Consider the following 13,981-nt stretch of genomic DNA (forward strand, 5'->3'; position numbering starts at 1 on the left):
CATTCAAGTGTGGAGACTGTTCTGACCGTTGGCTAGATCTGGGTAGGGGTTTAAAGTTTACCACCTGTATTGTCCTTGGCTGGTGCCTTAGTTTGAGCAGGACCCTTGGGCCCAAATCTGCCTACCATAATGTTCTACTTGTAGGTTTCTAGGACCCTCTGGATCCTTCTACTTTGCTATTCTCCCATGCTTCTCTCATCCAGAGTCTCAATGGGATGTCCTCCCCTCTGTCCCAGTTTCCTGGTAAGTGAAGGTTTTCATGGGACATGCCCCTTGGGCTAGTATGCAGATATAAGTGAGTATATACCATTTGAGTCTTTCTGCTTCTGGCTTAACTCACTCATTATGATCATTTCTAGCTCAATCCATTTGTCCACAAATTTTGAGAATTCCTTGTTTTTAATAGCTGAGTAGTATTCCATAGTGTATATGTACCACAGTTTCTTTATCCATTCTTCTATTGAGGGACACTTAGGCTGTTTCCATGATCTGGCTATTATGAATAAGGCTGCTATGAACATGGTTGAGCAAATTTTCTTGTTGTGTGCTGGAGCATCTTCTGGATATATTCCAAGGAGTGGAATAGCTGGGTCTTGAGGAAGCCCTATTCCCAGTTTTCTGAGATAGCACCAGATAGATTTCCAAAGTGGCTGTACTAGTTTGCATTCCCACCAGCAATGAAGGAGTGTTCCTCTCTCCCCACATCCTCGCCAGCATGTGGTGTCACTTGAATTTTTGATTTTAGCCATTCTGATGGGTGTAAGATGGAATCTCAGAGTTGTTTTGATTTGCATTTCCCTGATGACTAAGGAGGTTGAGCATTTCCTTAAGTGTTTCTCAGCCCTTTGATATTCCTGTGTTGAGAATTCTCTGTTTAGTTCCAAGCCCCGTTTCTCAATTGGGTTATTTGGTTTGGTGGTGTTTAATTTCTTGAGTTCTTTATATATTTTGGATATTAGACCTTTGTCAGATGCAGGGTTGGTGAAGATCTTTTCCCAGTCTGTAGGCTGTCGCTTTGTTCTCTTGACAGTGTCTCCTGCCTTACAGAAGCTTTTCAGCCTCATGAGGTCCCATTTATTAATTGTTGACATTAAGGCCTGGGCTGTTGGTGTTCTGTTCAGGAAGTTGTCTCCTGTGTCAATATGTTCCAGGCTCTTCCCCATTTTTTCTTCTATCTGACTTAGTGTCTCTGGTTTTATGTTGAGGTCTTTAATCCACTTGGATTTGAGTTTTGTGCAAGGTGACAAATATGGGTCCAGTTGCATTTTTTTACACATAGACATCCAGTTGTACTTTATATATTCATGAACAGTTTTGACAAAGACGACTCTAATAGGCTGTCCTTCCCCGCTGTGGACTGCTCAGGGTTGTCTACAAGGACGTTAACAGTAGCAGACTCTGCTCTTTGTCCTATGTGTAATTATTTTGGCCCTTTTCATTTTACTTAAAACTTTTTTGTTTATTTAGTTACTAATCAACATTTCACAACTTAAAGTAGCTTTAAATTGCTTTGTTAGTCAATAAATTATTTCTTGTGCTAATCAACTCTCTTAGCTTTAAAGGGGAGTTTTACAGGATAAATGTTCTGACTGAAGAATTCTTTACATGCCATCTTAATGCATTTGGTTAAATTTTAATATTTGTTTTTATTAAATGGACTCTATGGGACAGAACTCAAAGTTTGTATTAGAAGATAGCAGTCCCCTGGGGCTGTCCCCGTCACTATCCAGGCCCATATTTTGGTGCTGCTCCTTCTGTAGCTTGTGAGAGCATGTGGGGCAGAGCTCGTCCCCATCCCTCAACTCTTGGCTGGCCAACAACTGTTTGCTTATGCCAGCATTATTTCAGAGGGTTGTGGGAGTTAGTTTTGAGTTCTGTGGAAGAGTCTGAAGCCATTTTGACATCTTTTTCCTCTTGTGTATCCTGGTACTCTGTCAGCAGTGCTGGGTTTGTTTCCTGTGTTCCTAAACTTTGCAGCGATGGGGCCCATCCATTCTGGGCACCCGCAGTAGTTGTGGAGCTACCTTCAGGTGCTCTGCATGTTTTGTCTCCTAAGTGTTCTTTGTTCTCTGGTTTTAGGTCATATGTATGTAGTAGGGATGACGTCCAGGGCCATGGGCGTGTTAGGCAAGCACTTGACTGCTGAGCGGCATTCCCAGCTGTCTTGTCCCATTTGTATTTTAAGGCAGGGTCTCACCAGATTGCCCATGCTGGACTTCATAGTCCGGGCAAGCTTGGTTTGCTTTCTGTTTCTGTAGTTTACATATTTATTTTTTATGTCTTTTGAGGCTAAGGGCTGGCCTTGTGCTTTCTAGACAAGCACTCTATTGTTGAGTTAAATCCCTGGCTCCTGAGTAATTCCTTTCTGTGTCATGGACTTTTAAAATCCAGTCAGTTAGTCTACATCTACCCATCTTTTCTTCCTTCCTTCCTTCCTTTCTTCCTTTCTTCCTTCCTTCCTTCCTTCCTTCCTTCCTTCCTTCCTTCCTTCCTTCCTTCCTTCCTATGTAATGTTGTGTCTGCATGTGTGCCTGCACACCAGAAGAGGGCACTAGATCTTGTTATAGATTGTTGTGAGCCACCATGTGATTTCTGGGAATTGAACTCAGGACCTCTGGAAGAGCAGCCAGTGTTCATTTCTTTTTTCTTTCTTCTTTTTTTTGGCTTTTTGAGACAGGGTTTCTCTGTGTAGCGTTGACTGTCCTAGACTCACTCTGTAGACCAGGCTGGCCTTGAACTCACAGAGATCCGCCTGCCTCTGCCTCCCGAGTGCTGGGATTAAAGGTGTGCGCCACCATGCTGGGCCTTTTCATTGTTTCTAAAAACTGTGTTACATTTCATCTTTCACACAACTCCTTGTTTTTAACCTTTTTTTCAACTATAGCTTTCTGGTCTCACAAACTTCCATATACAGCTGTATGAGTTAAATCTGGTTTTTGTCATCTTCAAAGACAATCATTTGATTTGTTCAGCTGTATGAAGTCAGATTTATGACTAAACTCTCAAGAAATGTTGGTGTGATTTTGATGGCTGTGGTTAAGCAAATGAACTCTATAGCACAAAATGCATGCAAGCACGCGTGCGCGCGCGCACACACACACACACACACGCACACACACACACAAACACACAGCCTCCAAAAGTAGGCCAGTTGACGCTTGCTCACAGTTATCAGCAATATCTTGCATAGAAGAGGCTTAGTGACATTTTAAATGTCTGAACTCTGAGATTTGGGGCTTCTCTGATGCTTTCTGCTCTAATTCTTCTCAGCATCTATTGGTAGTGTGTGTTTGCTCCTAATGCATCTTCTAACATGGGAGCCATGCTGCTTGGGGTCATTTAGGTCTGTTTTCCAAGCCTGTGCTTTGGTTCTCTTCATCCTGATCCTCTTCAGAGGGCAGCGTTCCTAAGGAGAGTGTCTGCCAAGTCTGTGTTTGCTGGGGTGTGTCATGGGCTTTGCAGAAGGTGTAACCTGCCTAAACCCTGTGTCAATGCCCTTTCCTAGGAGGCATCTAGAAAAGGGTTCCAAGTTAGTAATCGGTGTGAACTCTAACCTCTGCTGGCGCCTTTCTGATGACACTCAAGGCTGCACTTGGTCATTCCCCATTTGAACCTTCACTCTCACTTTACCTTAGTCTCAGCATCCTTAGTAATTACTTTGTTTTTATGTCAGGAAATACTTTTACCAAATCCAGTTGTTTCTTCGTTCTATGTACTGCATACTTCCCTGAGAGTGTGATTTACTTTAGGGCCCAATGAAGTATCTTTAATCTCAGCACTAGGGAGGCAGAGGCTAGTGGATCTCTGAGTCCAGCCGGTTCACATCACAGGTTATAGGACAGCTGGGACTACATGGAGGAAACCATCTTTCAAAAAAGTAGCTTAGTCTTTATTTTTTTATTACAAACATGTAAAATATCTTTAGTACCTCTGTTATATTTGGAGAGGAGAGAACAACAAACACAGAAAACCATTGTCCTCCATTGCTGCACTTAAGCTTTAAGCTTTGGTCATAAATGTCACAAGTACAGCAGTGAATTTTGTTTACTTTTATTAAAAGGGATGTTGACTGGTGTTTTCATGAACTGAAATAATCTCACAACAGTGCATTGGGTGTCTCAGTCCAGGGTTAGGAGAACAGGTATAGTGAGCAGCTGCTGAATTGCTGTGAGCACAGTGATAGTGACCCAAACACACAGGACCTCACGGGTTAAGTGCTCTCACTGGAGAGGGAGTCTTGGCAAATGGACAAACCTTTGGTGTTAAAACTCTGTATTTGTTTATTGCGACATATTCCTAAAACTCAACATTTGCTAAGTACTAGCTAGTATAAAGTAAGTATAATTTACCTTTATTGAAAAAAATGTATTTACATTAAGATTAGTGAGTTTTAGGAATATTGTTTGATGGGCAATCAAGTCAATGCAGCTATGTCACTGTCACTGCATTGAACCATACAGGGCCTGCCCATGACTGTAGAAAGGCCCACTGTCAGCTCTGTGTGCCCTAGGACAGTTACAGTACACAGCAGGATAAAACAAATGTGGGAAGGATGTGGAAACATCGGAACCTTCAATCATGGTGCCTGGGAATGTATCATTAGTGTAGTTATGTTGAAAACTAGTTTAAAGTTCCTTAAAATGTTATATATAGAGTTACCACATAAACCCATCAATTCTGTGCTTAGGTATACAGCCAAGATATGAAATATAATGTCCCTATAAGAATGAAAATATATGTCTATTCAAGAATATATGTGAAGCCAGGCGTGGTGGTGTATGCCTTTAATCCCAGCACTCAGGAGGCAGAGGCAGGCAGATTGAAGCCAGCCTGGTCTACAAAGTGAGTCCAGGACAGCCAAGATAACATAGAGAAACCCTGTCCCCAAAAACCAAAACAAAACAAAAAAAAAAAAGAAAAAAGGATATATGTATGAACTTCATTGAAATAATATACAAATATGGAAATAATCCAGATACGTACCAACTGGTAGCTTGTGGTATATCTGTACAGTGGACTATTATTTGGTCGTTAACAGGAGTGGGTTTCTATTTTTTTAATAGTACTGTATATTGGATCCAGGATCTAGTTAAGCACTCTGCTAGAGTCTCATTTTAGGAATAAAGTTCTGATATCCTCCTTTCTTTTTTTTTTTTTTAAAAAGATTTATTTATTATTATGTATACAGTGCTCTGCCTGCATGTATAGCTGCAGGCCGGAAGAGGGCATCATATCTCATTATAGATGGTTGTGAGCCACCATGTGGCTGCTGGGAATTGAACTCAGGACCTTTGGAAGAACAGTCAGTGCTCTTAACCTCTGAGCCATCTCTCCAGCTCCCCTCTCCTTCTTTCTTCTACTTTTCTTTCCACACTCTTTTCCACCTCTGCTTCCTTTATCTCCTGTGCCGCCTCCCTTTATTTTTCCTCTTCCTATTTGATCCTCCAGCTTAAGTTTTTCAGGTTATAGGATTGCAAGCACACACATCATGCTTGTCTAAACTGTGTCATGCTTTTGAGACTCAGCTGTGTTGTACCATCTAAAAACTTTAATTTTAACATGTGTGTGTGTTGTGATTGCACATTGGCATGCTAGTGTGTGCTTGCATGGTGGTGAGAGAAGGTTGTTGTGAGTCTTTCTCTGTCATTTTCTAGCTTATTCTTGTAAAACATGGTTCCTCACTGCACCAGAAGCTGGGAGTTTTTACAGGCCAGCTGGTTAGTGAGTTCCCAGGATCCACCTCACCCTGCAAATACTGGCATTACCTGCAGACACAGCCATGTGGTCTTATCTTTCATGTGGTCCCTGGTCCTCCTGCTTGTACAAGCAGCCACTCTTACTGTTGTACCTGGCTATTCCACAGTGATCTGTGCCATGAAGCAGGATCTTGCCATATAGCCTTGGCTGGCCTCAGTCCCCTCTTCCCTGGTTTCCTAAGTGTGGGGGTCAAAGGCATGGCCTTTCCAGGTCTTTCGCCCAATTAAAAATAGCTTCTATTTTTATTGTTGCCTTAAAGTATTGATTCTAGGGGCTTAGCCTTGTGGTACAGGTGTGGTTAGTATGTGTAAGACTGTGTGTAGTCGCCAGAAGATTTACTTCCAAAACCCAGAAAAAACAAAAACAAAAACAAAAACAAAAACAGAACACCAAGCCTGCCAACTGAGCATTACATCCCAGACCCCAGTTCCTGTCTGTTTGGAGCAGTGGTTCTGTGCCAGCAGTGTCATCTGCAGGCATTTCCTCACAGTTGGTGTTTTTCATAGTGCATATGGTAAATCACATTCCCCTCACGCCATGTTTGGTGACTCACTGATGCTCTGTCCACTTCATAACCTGCCTGTACTACTGAGTCTCTTGCTAGTTTCAGGTGTCTTAGCCTTTGTTCTTGGTCATCTGCTGTTAGCGTCCCAGTTCTTACCCCAACTTGATGGTGTGTCTTACTTGATTACTATAACTGTAATTTGTATCACGCAACTTTGTGTGTGGTATTTCAAGCTTGTTTTGAGGGTGGGGAACAGGAGCCATTTCTATTTCACTGCCTTTCCAAGTGCTTGGCGTTAGTATGAATTCTGATAGATGAACATGTTTTTGGTGTGAATATAGCTATTGTGACCATTGACTTACAGGTCTTAGTGTCACGGAGTCAGGGCATGGGTGTGCTGAGCAGACAGATAAGCGAATCAACAATATAACATGTGCAGTGTGGGCGGCAGGGAGGGGCCATGAAGAAAGGTATCAGGGTACAGAGATAGAGTGTGAACAGACAGTGGTGGACAGAGAGACCTTTCTGATGGAGGTGTTCTGGCCAAGATGTATAACATGTAAGTGGGAGTATTCAGCAGAGAATGCCAGGTGCTGTGCTGTGACGCAGGAGAGCTGAGGAAGCCCAGGGTGCTGCAGAGTGAGCAGTGTGGATAGGCGTCCTGGCACGGTGGTCATGGCAGGAGCAGATGGGACTGTGACCTCTGTCAGTGTGTCCCCTTTCAGCAGTCGTGGCGACCCTCTGTGACACATTCCTTTATTTAATAGCAATAAAGAATGAGCTAATTAGCCTTTGACAGTAATTTGCTTTTAGCTGTAGCAGAATAGTTGACATACACTTTTCTCTTCTTCTCTCCTCATTTCTCCCTGTTTCCCCTGGTGAGTCAGAGGCAAGAGTTGTGTTCCCTTCATAGTCAGATGTGGCATTTAGCTGTACAGTGAGCGACACTGTTTAACCTTCTCTCATGATCAGTCAGGTCCAACAGTGGAAGATTTTGGTGGCTTTGAACATCTGTGAAAGAAGGTTTGGTTGTCAGTGTGAAATACAAGGTACTTCAATGGGTTAAAGGACACTTACATGCTAAGTGCTGAAAAAGATGACGTCTTAGGTTAGAGTGATGCCTCGGGACATATGAGTAGCATCACATGAGACCCTTGACTTCAGCCCCTAGACTCAGAAGAAAGAAATCTGCATCTGCTTTAGTGCAGTTTTTGAGTTCACTGGGAGGCTAACATGTATGGGGGCAAATGAATGCCAGGGTGAGCTTTGTAAGCATATTTAGGGGAAATAGTTTAAGGCAATGAGATTTTTGTCCCGTCTCCCTTGTGCTTGGTCCAGGTCCATGAAGCCTCTGGATCCATGTTCCATCCCCCTCTCTTTTCTGTTTAAAAAGAAGTTGCTCGCTCACATTTCCTGTTTAGATAAGAAAAAGACACAAGAGAATTATCCAATTTATGGTGAAGATTATTTACGGAAAATCTCCTAAGAAAATAGAAGTTGTACTATGCAAAAATCCTGACAGCCTACAAACTGACATAAAAATTTCTTCACAGTAGAATCATCTGAGATTGCACATCTTGCCTATGTCTTAGGAGCTCACATTGAAGGGCTCCTTAAGTAAAATACCTCAAGGACAACTTGGTGCCACTGATATAGAGAAAATGATTTTAGTTACCCCATCCCCCACCCCCAAAAAAGTCACCTCAGCATGTGGGCAGTGAGCGGAAGAGGTTCCATATTCCAGCGTCATTGTCAGCTAGCTGTGGAGGTTGAAGACAGCTGTGGCAACACGAGAGGCCTGTTCCAAGAGAGGTGGCGGTGGGTGGGGGTGGCGGGAGATGGGGAAGTTTAGCTGAATGGTTTAAATGAATTTAGTTGTTCAAAGAAATCCTTCTGGAAAAGGTTTTCACAGCGAAAATTTATTAGCGAGGACATACTGTTGTGTAAAGTCTTTCTATGTAGGGCATCATCTTCAACATCAAAAGGGAGAGGCGCAATATTTCATCACCAGTCGGGGTTTTATTTGCCTCTGGATCTGCTTTTGGACTAAGGTAGAAGCTGTTTCTAGTTGATATCTTGAAATCTCAAGGCTGATTTATGAGCTTAAGCTCTTTGGTTTAAATGAGTTTACAATGGTGTTCGTGATGGGGGATATTAGTTAATGTTTTCTGACAAGCAAACTGTTTTGAATTTTGTTGAGTGATGGAGGAGTTGGTGACTTGGTGTGCAGGTCCATTTTCATTACTTTAATTGTGTGATTTATTAGGATTTTAAGCTTTTTATAAATGTTTTAGTGTTATAGGACAGAATTAAAAGGATTTAGAATAAAAGGAGTTTAACAAAAGGACTTTGCAACAGGATTGCAGTAGTTTTTGTATTTGATGGATTTGGTGAGCCGCATTTCATTTCAATCATTGCGGTGCATTCTGTCAAGTGCTGTGGAGCAGGTGTGTGCAACATCATTCTCTCTATTGTGCACACACACACACACACACACATTTTATATATAAAAAGTTAATCCGCTCCAATTTGGAGGATTACATTACTGGAGGGCGGTGACTCCATTAGGCCTGTGGAAGAATACAGGCTGCTATTTATACCATTAAAACCAACAAACCAAGTGAACTGAACACTGCTCTGCTTATGAGTGTGTAGAACTTATACACTTGCAGTTTAAGAAAGTGTTTAAATGAGGGTTCAAACTCTGAAATTGCAGCTTTTTTGGGGGGGCCTAGTTTGTAAAGGGGTTTTCCTCAAATGCAATGAAAGACTTTGGGGATACTTGTTTCTTGTGGTCCGGTCACTGACTTCTGTGGTGGTCACAGTGTGGGCAGACTAGGCTTCTCTTGTGTGCCTTACAAACCTGGCTTCTGACTGTCCATAAATCTTAGGGCGTGTGCTGTGCTAAACCTGCTAAACTGATAGATTCCAGTTGCTGTTCAGTGGCATCCTGAGAAGAGTGAAACCATCAAGCCCGCCTTGCCGGCAGTGCACTTTCAAAGCTTGATATTACTTCCCTTGAAACAAGATTGGTCTGTGCAGAACAGGTGCAAACTGGAAAGAGCAGGAAGTAGGACGTGTGTTGAAGGAGTGAAGGATTGGCTCTGTGTAGATGGAATTCAATTGTAATTAATTTTGTACAGAAATAGTGTAGGCTTTGGATCAGTTAAATTTTAACTCATGCTTGGATTTAAAAGTCAGATTATTAATTGTTAAATCGGATTTGTAGCAGAAGCAGAATAATCCCTTGTAAATTATGTCTGAACAGACATGATTTGTTTTATTTAAATTTTTATGTAACAACATAAAGCACGTAATTTGGAGTACTGTGCAATGTTTTCATCTTGAACAAATATTCTCTCTTGTTTGTTCATATTTTATTTTGGAGATGGAGTCACGGTTTAATTTGTTGTATTTCTCCTGCCTCAACCTTCCCAGTGCTGAGGGACACCTGGCTTCTGATTTTTCTTATTGGCGCTTCTTCCACATTGAATCTGTGAACCTAGACTTTGCAGATTTCTTGTGCATGTTTTATAGTGTTTTAGAAAATTTTCTTCAATTTATCTCTGGTGCTTTTTTCCCCAAGTTTTAAAATAATATCCACCACTTGAAGTTTCTCGGGTTTCTCCCCTCCCTACTCTGCCCTACTCATTTCACTCCTCACTTCTCTCTTTTTCCTCTTTTATTATGTAGCTGAGGATGACCTGGAGCACTTCCGAGTGCTAGGACTACAGCCAGGAGGTACCAGGCCTGGTTCATACAGCACTAGCAATGAGCCTAGGGCCTGAGCATTCTCTGGACAAGCGCTCTGCCCCTTGAGCTCCATCCCAGATCCCCAGAGCTCCTCTTGAAAGCTTCAGCATGTCTTCCCGTTTTCTGGAAATCAATGACAGTGATATTATAATTCTTGATGTGTTCTCCCTGTACAGACACTTTTCTTTTTTTTTTTTTTTTTTTTTTTTTTTAAATTAATTTATTCATATTACATCTTGATTGTTAGCCCTTCCCCTGTTTCCTCCCATTCCTCCCTCCCTCCCACTTCCCCCCTTCTCCCCTCCCCTATGTCTGTGATTGAGGGAGACTTCTTCCCCCTATGTATGCTCTAAGATTATTGAGTCTCTTCTTGGTAACTTGCTATCCTTCTTCTGAGTGCCACCAGGCCTCCCCATCCAGGGGACATGGTCAGAAAAGGGGCACCAGAGTTCACGTGAGAATCAGATCTCACTCTCCACTCAACAGTGGAGAATATCGTGTTCGTCGGCTAGGTCTTGGTAGGGGTTCGAAGTTTACTGCCTATTTCTCCTTGGCTGGTGCTTTAGTTTGAGGAGGACCCCAGGACCCAGATCTGCCTGTCATAAAGTTCTTCTTGTAGGTTTCCAGGACCCTGTGGGTCCTATTATTTCCCCATTCTTCCATGCTACTCTCGCCTAAAGACTCAATAGGATGTCCTCTCCTCTGACCCACTTTCTTGGTAAGTAAGGTTTTTCATGGGACGTATCCCTTGGACTAGTGTTTTGATATAAGTGAGTATATACCGTTTGTCTCTTTTTGCTTCTGGGTGAACTCACTCATTATGATAATTTCTAGGTCAATCCATTTGTCCACAAATTTCGGGAATTCCTCGTTTTTAATAGCTGAGTAATACTCCATAGTGTAAATGTACCATAGTTTCTTAGTCCATTCTTCTACTGAGGGACATTGAGAAGCTTCTGTAAGGCAGCAGACACTGTCAAGAGAACAAAGCGACAGCCTACTGACTGGGAAAAGATCTTCACCAACCCTTCATCTGACAAAGGTTTAATATCCAAAATATATAAAGAACTCAAGAAATTAAACACCACAAAACCAAACAACCCAATTGCAAAATGGGGCTTAGAACTAAACAGAGAATTCTCAACAGAGGAATATCAAATGGCTGAGAAACACTTAAAGAAATGCTCATCCTCGTTAGGCATCAGAGAAATGCAAATCAAAACGACACTGAGATTCCATCTTACACCCATCAGAATGGCTAAGATCAAAAACTCAAATGACACCACATGTTGGCGAGGATGTGGAGAGAGAGGAACACTCCTTCACTGCTGGTGGGAATGCAAACTAGTACAACCACTTTGGAAAGCTATCTGGCGTTTTCTCAGAAAAATGGGAATAGGGCTTCCTCAAGACCCAGCTATCCCACTCCTTGGAATATACCCAGAAAATGCCCTAACACACAACAGGGACATATGCTCAACCATGTTCATAGCTGCTTTATACACAATAGCCAGAACATGGAAACAGACACTTTTCTAAACGGCTTTGTGTGCATCTTTGGCTGTCTAAGTGCTATTGTCCGTACCAAACTCACAAGCTGACTGCCAGCTTTGAAGCTTCCCTTTCTTCGACCCAGCTTCTCTCGCGGCTTGTTTGCTGGATTCTTCTGATGGACAGTACTTTTCAGTCCTTCCTCCTGGGGCTGTTCTGTTCCCCAGAGGAGATATGGATGATAACGATCTGACACTAGTGTTTGGGAAACTCAGAGAGGGAGAAGTCTTGGGCATGGGAAAGGCAGCTTCGACATTAAGCATTAATGCTGTCATTTAATCCTCACCTCACCTGGAGTGCTGTCCAGGGCTCTCTAGAGAGCTGCCTTTCAATCGGGTGGGAATGGGGAGGGTGAGCTAAGTTGTCTGGAAGTAAAGTTTGCACCATCTGAGAGTTTCTCAAGTAGCCAGTGACAAGCCAGTCCCCTTTATTTTAGGCTGGTTCTTTCACATCCAGTCCCAAGTGTACCTGGTATAATCACTTTGTATGCCTTTTATAATACTGGTGTTTCCCACCACTGGGGCCTCAGACTTGTACTTAGGGATACTTAATTCTTCAGCACTCATCTCATTGGTATTATCACATATTTTAAAACTTTATTTAATGACTGCTCTCATAGACTTTTTAGAGAGAATAAAATTAATAAATGCATGTTTTCATCCTTCTTGCTCGTGTTCATATTTAAAGCAAGTACTACCTTGTCTCTTGGCATATGGCTTCTTGTTTAATGTGAACACAGACATTTTACAGTAAATTTATGTATCACATGGGTTGAAAACCAGAAGGCAGAAACTATTTCCGCATTGAGAAGTTTCTTTCCACTTCCCCTGTCTTCTAATTTCCCTCGCCTCTCCTGTCAACAATGATTATGACTTTGATGTGCCCTTGGGAAGTGTGTACATCAGAATAGACGCTGGGTGGGTCTGTATGCCCTCACCGTTGTGTGTGTGCCCCCTTTCCCCACTCTATCTGCTCCCGCCTCAGTGCTTGCATTCAGCATGTCTTGTTAGCAGCTGTGGGGAATGGAAGTTTCACCACACACTTGGCTCTTTCCTCCTTCACTATTTTAAACAGTGCCAGAAAAGTAATCAAGTATGTAAGTTGTCTCTCATCCTTGAGGGTACATGTAGGATACAGTTTCAGCTGTGCTATTGTGGATTCTGTAATATTTGAGTTTATAATTTTGATAAATTTATCAAAATTTGGATCTTATATTTGATAAATGTCAATTTGTATGACTATAATTTAAGTTTTAAGTAGAAAGTTTTTAAGGGATTTATTTTATATAATATTTGCATGATTTTGTGTGTGAGAGAGTATATTGGAGTGTGTGTGTGTGTGTGTGTGTGTGTGAGAGAGAGAGAGAGAGAGAGAGAGAGAGAGAGAGAGAGAGAGAGAGAGAGAGCGCGCGCGCGCGCAGGAGAGCGAGAGCACATATATGCCCCATGTAGTACAAATGATGATTAGAGGACAACTATTGGGAATGTTCTCTCCTTTTTGCTGGTCCTGGGGATCAGACTCATGTTGTCAGGCTTGCCTAGCAAACAAGTTTTTATCCAAAGTAATAGGAAAATCGTCTAAATATTGCTCATGGTTTGATGAGCTATCTGGTTTCATTACTATCTATATCTTTCCTATGAGACCATCCTAGATAAGGTATTAGTTTTATTTATTTATTTTTGATATAAAGAAATCTTGACCAGGTGCAGTGGCACTCAGGGGACAGAGACAGGTGGATGTCTTTGATTTCAAGGCCAGCCAGGTTGGTCTCTACAAAGCAAAATTGTAGGCCAGCCAGGACTCTACAGTGAGAGACCTTGTGTCAAAACCAAAACCCTTCAAATATAGTAATGGTATTATGGGGGAATAAAAGTTTCTCCTCCACCCCATGCCCTCCCGCAGTTGGAGACTGATCGCAAGGATTAGGGTGGCCTGAGAGACAGGCACAGGCAGTGGACAGAAGTGGCTAGGGTGACAGTCATGTGTGAGGTTGGCATTTGTGGAAAGGGAGCTAAGATCAAATTAAAGCGTGTTCACTTAGGTTTGCTCATCTTTCACTCTCACCTCCAGTGGTTCCTTTTCTCCTGCTGAAGGGGCGAAGCCTGCCATGCGGGGGTTTCCTGACCTCTTTCAGGGAGTATGGAGAAGGCCAGAGCGACCTCACACCTGCTGTCTGCATTAACACCACCAGCAGCACAGCCTCCTTGCACCATCAATACAGTTTATAGGAACTTCTCTTAATTGTGTAGCTGAATATCTTCCCATGTCATTTGGATGTAGGGCATTGCTATTATTTTAGTTTTATTTTTAAAGAGGCTTGCTTTTAATTATGAGTATGTGAATCCTCTGCATGCCTGGTGCCTGAGCAGGCTAGATGGTAAGTCACCTTCCTTGGAACTAGAGGTACAGAAGGTT

General features: G+C 42.3%; 1 protein-coding gene across 9 annotated transcripts in view; it reads left to right on the plus strand.

The window, feature by feature from the left end:
• Window positions 1-13,981, plus strand: part of BCAS3 (BCAS3 microtubule associated cell migration factor) — a 469,548-nt gene that overhangs the window by 44,010 nt on the left and 411,557 nt on the right. The gene's annotated exons all lie outside the window — the stretch shown is intronic.

The sequence above is a fragment of the Acomys minous genome (genome assembly GCF_964271855.1).
Source record: "Acomys minous genome assembly, chromosome: 12".
Classification (NCBI taxonomy): Eukaryota; Metazoa; Chordata; class Mammalia; order Rodentia; family Muridae; genus Acomys; species Acomys minous.